The sequence below is a fragment of the Colletes latitarsis genome, chromosome 12, assembly GCF_051014445.1.
Source record: "Colletes latitarsis isolate SP2378_abdomen chromosome 12, iyColLati1, whole genome shotgun sequence".
In the NCBI taxonomy this organism is placed as follows: Eukaryota; Metazoa; Arthropoda; class Insecta; order Hymenoptera; family Colletidae; genus Colletes; species Colletes latitarsis.
Window position 1 is genome coordinate 17,980,423 of NC_135145.1, and position 10,628 is coordinate 17,991,050.

Here is a 10,628-nt window from a genome sequence, read left to right on the forward strand (position 1 = left end):
ATAATTTTTGGTCATTACACATACCCTCGAAATCTTGCGCATTTTCTAGAAAAAAATTCATTATGGGCGGAACTTTAAACGTTAATAATTTTTTAACAAAGCCTCGATCAACAAATTGGTATTCTTGATTTTCGTCTTATTTTGGCCTCAAAAATCCCCCATTAAAATTTTTCCCAGGAGTGGTCGAACACCCTGTAGATCACTTTCTCACAACATGAATACAAATAATATTCCAATTAATTTAAATAATAATTTTAAAATTAAAGATTATCCCATAATTTTTTAATATTTAATCAATTTTATTTTATTATAGAATAAAACTTTTATTAAATATATGAATTAAATTCATTTCAAAAAAAGAAAAATCGTATTTTAAGGTAATCGACAACATGAGAGGTATCAATATACGTGCGATCAATGCCCGTAAATCAAACACATATAGATCGCTTTCTCATAACATGAATACATATAATATTCTAATTAATTCAAATAATAATTTTAAAATTAAAGTTTATCCCATAATTTTTTAATATTTAATAAATTTTATTTTATTATAGAATAAAACTTTTATTAAATATATGAATTAAATTCATTTCAAAAAAAGAAAAATCGTATTTTAAAGTAATCGTCAACATGAAAGGTATCGATAAATATACGTGCGATCAATGCCCGTAAATTTAATGTTAAACAACTTTACTAGAAGTTTCGTATTATGTTCGTTTTTTTTTCTGTCACGAGAACTAACTGGAAACAATCGACGGACATTTTTATATCTTTAGTTTTTATTATCGTTCGAAGTATTTGTTCTTTTTTTCTTTTTCTATTTATTGCATTTATAGCCATCAGTGACGGTAAGGTTAGGAAAATTTTATTCACGAATAATTGATAAATATTTTAGATTCCATTTGTAAATTAACTTTACTTTTCAATTTTCAAAAGTAAGCTCGGTTATATTCGATATTATTTTCTAACTTATTAACAAACTACAGAATTGCATTCAATTAATTATATCATTCAGAGTCTAAAAACAGTTTAAAAACAGTTTCTTATTGCTGAATCATACTCTACACGTTTTTTTTCAGTAATAAATATACAGGGTGTCCGGCCAGTCCTGGGAAAAATTTTAATGGAAGATTCTAGAGGCCAAAATAAGACGAAAATCAAGAATATCAATTTGTTGATGGAGGCTTCGTTAAAAAGTTATTAACGTTTAAAGTTTCGCCAGTACTAAATTTTTTTCTCGAAAATGCGCAAAATTTCGGGGGTAGGTCTATTCACCAAAAATAATTGTAATTGACCCCTGCAACCGAAAATAATTTTTCCAAAACGATTTGAAATTTTTTTTCCGTCGAAAAATTTAGAAACCTACCCCCTGTCGATTTTTCTGAAAAATTCGTTTTTCATTTTTAGTAATTTTGTTTGACACTCTACAGAAAAGTTGTTTAATATTTTTTTGTAGGTACCTATGGGCTCTACTTCAGAAAAAAGTTTCATTGAAATATATTCACTATTGTGGGAGTTATGGCTATTTGAAAATTGGACCATTTTTATGGGGTTTTTCTCATTTTACGGGGTCAAGGAACAACTTTTCGAATATTTTTATAATTCCTGCATATTCTATACTAAAATATGCGACGTTTGGCTTTTTGAACATTAAAATCATTCAATCCGTTCAGAAGTTATGGTGTTTTAAAGATCCGCATGAAATTTCGAAGAACCATTTCTGGCCTGAAATTATATTTTCGGTAAGGAATTTTTTTCTCGAAAATGGTTAGGATTTCGTGGGTATGTCTATTGACCAAAAATGATTGTGATTGATCCCTGCAATCAAAAATAATTTTTTCAGAACGATTTGAAATATTTTAATTTTGTTGAAAAATTTCAAACCTTCTCAAATTTTTTTCTAGAAAATGGGTAGGATTTCGGGGTTATGTGTATTCACCAAAAATGATTGCAATTGACCTCTACAGCTAACAATATTTTTTGCAGAACGATTTGAAATATTTTAATTTCGTCGAAAAATTTCACACCTTCTCGAATTTTTTTCTAGAAAATGGGTAGGATTTCGGGGTTATGTGTATTCACCAAAAATGATTGCAATTGACCTCTACAGCTAACACTATTTTTTTCAGAACGATTTGAAATATTTTAATTTTGTTGAAAAATTTCACACCTTCTCGAATTTTTTTCTAGAAAATGGGTAGGATTTCGGGGGTATGTCTAATGACCAAAAATGATTATAATTGACCCCCGCAACCGAAAATAATTTTTCCAGATCGATTTGAAATTTTTTAATTTAATTGTTAATAACTTTATAACGAAACCTCCATCAACATATTGGTATTCTTGATTTTCGTCTTATTTTGGCCTCTAGAATCCCCCATTAAAATTTTTCCCAGGGCTGGCCGAACAACCTGTATATTAATTTTGATTGTAGACCATTGTAAGCTACATAACCTAAAATTTGTTTCAGTACTAAAATAATTTCGTAACCTTATTAAACTTCACAAATTCTATTCAAATTTATTTCCCCCAACATCTTAACTCAAGAATTAATTTTTCTATTACCATAATGGTAAATCTTGTCACCCATATATGGGTGACGTGGCAGTCAAAGTGTTAAAGCGAACCGTTTGATCGGGCGAGTGCATTCGGTGCAACTGTTGACATTCGAATGCGCTCGATCCAACGGAGAAAGTGGCGACGTTCGTGAGTGCAATTATACCGCAGCGCCGTGATGTAATTGAAAAGACAAAAGTGTTTCTAGTACTTGTGCATCGAAATGTCATTTGCATGATCTCCATGCATCCTTCAAATAATTACTACACTGTAACTATCAAGTTAATCCAAATTGAAAAAATACTACAAGTTTTTTAACTTTTTGCAAATCAAATTAGTACAAATAATTGGGGTCCTTCACCCCTTTACTTTTTGCAAATCAAATTAGTACAAATAATCGAGGTCCTTCACCCTTTTACTTTTTGCAAATCAAATTAATACAATAATTAGGGTCCTTCATCCCTTTACTTTTTGCAAATCAAATTACTACAAATAATCGAGGTCCTTTACCCCTTTACTTTTTGCAAATCAAATTAGTGACAATAATTAGGGTCCTTCACCCTGTACCTTCTCGGATTTATATTATTTGCAATTATTAAAATCAATTGTACAAAGCAAATTGAAGTGAATAACAAAGAATAAGTTGGAAATTCTGCGATAAAAAAATACACATTTATTTAGCAAAAGATTTCTATCGCGGTTTTCGAATTCTGAAATCGAATTGCGTCCCTGTTCTTCGTGCAAGAAGGGACTTAACAGGCTGCTCGTTGGCCAAGCCGTCGTCGGCTGGACAGCAACTCACTTCGTCGTCCACTCCGGCACACCTGTTCACTCAGGTATGCGATATTCCCCTCTCTCCGTTTCTTCTCCTCTCTCCGCTGCCTCCCCCTCTACCCGCGCCCGTCTCTTCGCCCCCTTTCTTGCAACTCTTTCTTACTCCTCATCGCGACACACGGACGGTGGTTTACCGTTGTCCTCAGTGATTCTGGATCCACGGACACAGCTGGTCCATTCCTGGTACGCGAACCTTGCAAATCTTCCAAAGTTGAAACGCCCTTTTCCTAAACTTTTACTTTATACAATAGGAGTAACAAGTTGTTTACTCTCGATTTTAATTTCTCTCGGTACAAATGAAAATGTACAGAAATTTTCACGAGCAAAGAATACACTGCTAATATTATTGTTAAATGAAAATCTATAATTTTGATTGCAGTTTTAAAATGTATTAACGAAGGAAAAAATTTTCTTAATATCGTTTGGTTTTTTTTATTTTTTGTTTTGTTTCCGTATTATGAAAAAAAATTTTTCTTCGGAATGCTATAGTTTTCTAAATTCTCCATATTTTCTCGTTAAAATTTTTTTTAAGCTGGTTGGTTTCTTTTACACCAAAAAAAATTTTTTCTTGAACATGTTATAATCTAAATTTTCCATATTTTTTGTTTATTTTTTGGTCTGATTTTCTGTTTAAAATTTTTTTCAAGCTGGCTGGTTTCTTTTATACCAAAAAAAATTTTTTCTTCGAAATATTCTAGTCTAAATTTTCCATATTTTTTGTTTACTTTTGTTCTGATTTTTTATTTAAAATTTCTTTAAACTTGGTTGGTTTCTTTTATACCAAAAAATATTTTTTCTTCGAAATGCTATAATCTCAATTTTCCATATTTTTTGTTCTGATTTTTTATTTAAAATTGTTTTAAAGCTGGTTGGTTTCTTTTATACTAAAAAAAATTTTTTCTTTGAAATGCTATAATCTCAATTTTCCATATTTTTTGTTCTGATTTTTTATTTAAAATTTTTTTAAAGTTGGTTGGTTTTTTTATACCAAAAAAAATTTTTTCTTCGAAATGCTATGATCTAAATTTTCCATATTTTTTGTTTATTTTTTGTTCTGATCTCTATGATGGATGCTACGCTGTACATGAACTATAGTTATATCATTGGATAGGATTAAAAAACTTAACTACTATTTAGTTCTATTGTAACCTAACCTAACCCAGACCCTTAATCTATTTCTTAACAATCTCTTGCAAAATGAGATTGGCGAGATTCTCCCGATGAAAACGAGTCCAAACACGACACCATTCGGACAATTTTTAGTTATTCAAATTTGAGAATTTTTCAAAAATGAGTTTGAGTAAGTCAAAATTAAAAGTAGCCCGAACTAGGTCGTGTTTGGACTCATTTTTATTGGAAGAATCTCACCAATATATTGATGATAATTTCACGAGGATACAAGTATAAAAATTTCAAATTCCATTACTGGATGATATTGTATATCACGTACGTATTTTATCACTTTCGTCTGGAAAAATTGTCACACTTGACTCTTTTATCTTCATGTCACTATTACCAATGTATTAGCAGGATTCTCCCAATGAAAACGAGTCCAAACACGACACCATTCGGACAATTTTTAGTTATTCAAATTTGAGAATTTTTCAAAAATGAGTTTGAGTAAGTCAAAATTAAAAGTAGTCCGAATTAGGTCGTGTTTGGACTCATTTTTATTGAAAGAATCTCATCAATATATTGATGATAATCTCACGAGGATGCAAGTATGAAAATTTCAAATTTCATTACTGGATGATATTGTATATCACGTACGTATTTTATCACTCTCGTCTGAAAAAATTGTCACACTTGACTTTTATCTTCATGTCACTATTACCAATGTATTAGCAGGATTCTCCCGATGAAAACGAGTCCAAACACGACACCATTCGGACAATTTTTAATTATTCAAATTTGAGAATTTTTCAAAAATGAATGTGAGTAAGTCAAAATTAAAAGTAGTTCGAACTAGGTCGTGTTTGGACTCATTTTTATTGGAAGAATCTCACCAATATATTGATGATACTCTCACGAGGATACAAGTATACAAATTTCAAATTCCATTACTGGATGATATTGCATATCTCGTATGTATTTTATCACACTCGTCTGGAAAAATTGTCACACTTGACTCTTTTATCTTCGTGTCACTATTACCAATGTATTAGCAGAATTCTCCCGATGAAAACGACTCCAAACACGACACCATTCGGTCAATTTTTAGTTATTCAAATTTGAGAATTTTTCAAAAATGAGTTTGAGTAAGTCAAAATTAAAAGTAGTCCGAACTAGGTCGTGTTTGGACTCATTTTTATTGGAAGAATCTCACCAATATATCGATGATACTCTCACAAGGATACAAGTATAAAAATTTCAAATTTCATTATTGGATGATATTGTATATCACGTACGTATTTTATCACTTTCGTCTGGAAAAATTGTCACAATTGACTCTTTTATCTTCATGTCATTATTACCAATGTATTAGCAGGATTCTCCCAATGAAAACGAGTCCAAACACGACACCATTCGGACAATTTTTAATTATTCAAATTTGAGAATTTTTCAATAATGAGTTTGAGTAAGTCAAAATTAAAAGTAGTCCGAACTAGGTCGTGTTTGGACTCATTTTTATTGGAAGAATCTCACCAATATATTGATGATAATTTCACGAGGATACAAGTATAAAAATTTCAAATTCCATTACTGGATGATATTGTATATCACGTACGTATTTTATCACTTTCGTCTGGAAAAATTGTCACACTTGACTCTTTTATCTTCATGTCACTATTACCAATGTATTAGCAGGATTCTCCCAATGAAAACGAGTCCAAACACGGCACCATTCGGACAATTTTTAGTAATTCAAATTTGAGAATTTTTCAGAAATGAGTTTGAGTAAGTCAAAATTAAAAGTAGTCCGAATTAGGTCGTGTTTGGACTCATTTTCATCGGGAGAATCTTACCAACGCATTAATAGCACTCTCACCACGTTTTAATTTGACCAGCAACGTGACTTTCAGTAAAAATTTAATTCTCGCATTTCAAATTATTAACCCTAGATTTAAAAGTCAAATTGATCGTGTATGACATTATATTCTTGTTTCCTATTTAACGTCTTTTATTAGATAATATTTTCCAAAGAAAAACAAAAAATATGGAAAATATAAGAAACTATAGCATTTTGAAAACATTTTTTTGATATAAATAAAAAACAAACTTTACGAATTTTTTAAATTATTGTAATTTTTTATTTGCACCGAGTCACGTAGTAACCAAAACCTTGGAAGTAAAAACGTTATGGAAAAATCGAAACGTTCGTCGCATGCAAAGTGCTCGAAGGTTGTACACGAAGGTAACTCAGTTTATTTCTTGGTGTCCTTATTCGTATTTAACGAAACATCTTATGTGATTACACTAATCAACTTCGTTAGAGTAGACGCAACTGCTTGCGTGGGTGGAATTCTCGCGCGTCGCGATGTTTAATTTTAATGCCGTCTTTCGCGAAATTACGTTTCTCTAAGTGGCGTTCAAAATTTAACGCATAAAGTAAACATATTTTAGTCGTCAAACGTTTCACTTTTTTCTGCAAAATTTTGATATTTTTTTTATAGCTACATTTTTCGAAAATAAGTTTCCTCACTCAACGACGATTTTTTTTTGGCAAAATCAGAATTAGTTTCAATTCTTCAGAACGTTGTAAAAACGTTGATCAACAATTGAATCACTAGCTGCGAATTAGTTTACTAAACAACGAATTGTGAGTCCTGTTGATCGATTCTGTTGACTATAAATCGAACCAAATGGCCGAAACGATTAAAATTAAAGTAAATAAATTGTTTCAATTTTAAAATTAATTTTAAGTATAAATATAATGTTTATTAATATACAAATAATAAATTTTATATATAATAATTCGTTGTTCGAATTGAATAAGAATTTTTACGATAAATTTTAATAATTTTAACACATCGAGCAATTGTGTATTTCTCTTATTAAAATACCCTATAGAAGTTCTTCATAGAATACCCTATGATCAGCAAAGACAAAAGTAATTTTTTTTTTTTAAGTACTTTTAGTAATAAAAATTATTTTGATTCATGAATTAATAGATGGGGTTAGGTGCAGACATTTTTCGGTAAAATTAAAAAATTTAAAATTATTCTGAAAAAATTATTTTTAGTTGCGGGGGTCGATTACAGTCATTTTTGGTGAACAGATATACCCCACAAATCCTACGCATTTTCGAGAAAAAAATTCGAGAAGGTGTAAAATTTTTCGACGGAAAAAAAAAAATTTCAAATCGTTTTGGAAAAATTATTTTTGGTTGCAGGGGTCAATTACGATCATTTTTGGTGAATAGACATATACCCGAAATCCTACCCACTTTCTAAAAAAAAATTAATTTCTTAAAATATAATGTGAGGTTAGAAATATTACCTCGAAAATGCAAATTTTTAAAATGTCATAACTTCTGAACGGTTTGGGGGATTTTAATATTTCAAAAGGCAAACGACGCGTATTTTGGTAAAGAATATGTCGAAATTGTGAAAATATTCGAAAAGTTGTTCCTTAGCCCCGTAAAGTGACAAAAACACCATAAAAATGGTACAACTTTCAAACGGCCATAACTCCTACAATAGTGAATGGATTTGATTAAAATTTATTTCTGAAGTAGAGCTCATGGGTACCCACAAAAAAGTATTAAACAATTTTTCTGTACAGCGCCAACTAAATTTATTAAAAATGAAAAACTAATTTTTAAGAAAAATTGACAGAGGATTGTTGCTGAAATTTTTTAGCGAAATTGGAAAATTTCAAATCATTCTGGAAAAATTATTTTCAGTTGCAAGAGTCAATTACAATCATTTTTGGTGAATACACAAACCCCCGAAATCGCACGCACTTCCGAGAAAAAAATTCTTTTCCAAAAATATAATGTGAGGTTAGAAATATTGCCCCGAAATTTCATGCGAATCTTTAAAATGTCATAATTTCTGAACGGTTTGAAGGATTTTAATGTTTCAAAAGGTAGACGACGCGTATTTTGGTGAAGAATATGTCGAAATTGTGAAAATATTCGAAAAGTTGTTCCTTAACCCCGTAAAGTGATAAAAACCCCATAAAAATGGTCCAATTTTCAAACAGCCATAACTCCTACAATTGCAAATATATTTCAAGGAAACTTTTTTCTGAAGTAGAGCTCATAGGTGTCTATAAAAAAGTATTAGACAACTTTTCTGTAGAGCGTCAAACAAATTTATTAAAAATGAAAAACTAATTTTTAAGAAAAATTGACAGAGGGTTGTTGCTGAAATTTTTTAGCGAAATTGAAAAGTATCAAATTATTCTATAAAAATTATTTTCAGTTGCAGGGGTTGATTACAGTCATTTTTGGTCATTATATATACTACCAAAATCCTACGCACTTTCGAGAAAAAAATTCTTTTCCAAAAGTATAATGTGAGGTTAGAAATATTGCCCCGAAATTTCATGCAAATCTTTAAAATGTCATAACTTCTGGACGGTTTGAGGGATTTTAATATTTCAAAAGGCAAACGATGCGTATTTTGGTGAAGAATATGTCGAAATTGTGAAAATATTCGAAAAGTTGTTCCTTAACCCCGTAAAGTGACAAAAACACCATAAAAATGGTACAACTTTCAAACGGCCATAACTCCTACAATAGTGAATGGATTTGATTAAAATTTATTTCTGAAGTAGAGCTCATGGGTACCCACAAAAAAGTATTAAACAATTTTTCTGTACAGCGCCAACCAAATTTATTAAAAATGAAAAACTAATTTTTAAGAAAAATTGACAGAGGGTTGTTGCTAAAAGTTTTTGGCGAAATTGAAAAGTTTCAAATCATTCTATAAAAATTATTTTCAGTTGCAGGGGTTGATTACAGTCATTTTTGGTCATTATAAATACTACCAAAATCCTACGCACTTTCGAGAAAAAAATTCTTTTCCAAAAGTATAATGTGAGGTTAGAAATATTGCCCCGAAATTTCATGCAAATCTTTAAAATGTCATAACTTCTGGACAATTTGGGGGATTTTAATATTTCAAAATGCAAACGACACGTATTTTGGTGAAGAATATGTAGAAATTCTAAAAATATTCGAAAAGTTGTTCCTTAACCCCGTAAAGTGACAAAAACCCCATAGAAATGGTCTAATGTTCAAACAGCCATAACTCCTACAATAGTGAATAGATTTGATTGAAATTTATTTCTGAAGTAGAGCTTATGGATGTCTACAAAAAAGTATTAAGCAACATTTCCGTACAGCGTCAAACAAATTCATTAAAAATGAAAAACTAATTTTTAATAAAAATCGACAGGTGGTAGTTGCTGAAATTTGTCGGCGAAATTGAAAAGTTTCAAATCATTCTATAAAAATTATTTTCGGTTGCGGGGGTCAATTACAATCATTTTTGGTCATTATACATACTACCGAAATCCTGCGCACTTTCGAGAAAAAAATTCTATTCCAAAAATATAATGTGAGGTTAGAAATGTTGCTTCGAAATTTCATTCGAATCTTTAAAATGTCATAACTTCTAAACAGATCGGGGAATTTTAATGTTTCAAACGACGAACAACGTGTATTTTGGCGAAGAATATGTAGAAATTCTAAAAATATTCATAAAATTGTTCTTTAACCCCGTAAAGTGACAAAAACCCCATAAAAATGGTCAAATTTTCAAACAGCCATAACTACTACAATAGCAAATTTATATCAATGAAACTTTTTTTTGAAGTAGAGCTTATGGACACCTACAAAAAAGTATTAGACAACTTTTCTGTAGAGCGTCAAACAAAATTACTAAAACACAAAAACGAATTTTTAAGAAAAATCGACAGGGGGTAGGTGCCTTTTTTTGGCGAAATTAAAAAGTTTCAAATCATTCTGGAAAAATTATTTGCGGTTGTAAGAGTCAATTACAATCATTTTTGGTGAATACACATACCCCCCAAATCCTACACACTTTCGAGAAAAAAATTCTTTTCCAAAAATATAATGTAAGGTTAGAAATATTGCCCCGAAAATGCAAATCTTTAAAATGTCATAACTTCTGAACGGTTTGGGGGATTTTAACGTTTCAAACGGCAAACAACGTGTATTTTGGTGAAGAATATTTAGAAATTCTAAGAAAGTTCACTTTTATTTAATAAAACGTACTAAATTATAACATAAAAAAGACATTATCAGAGGTATAAATAACAAA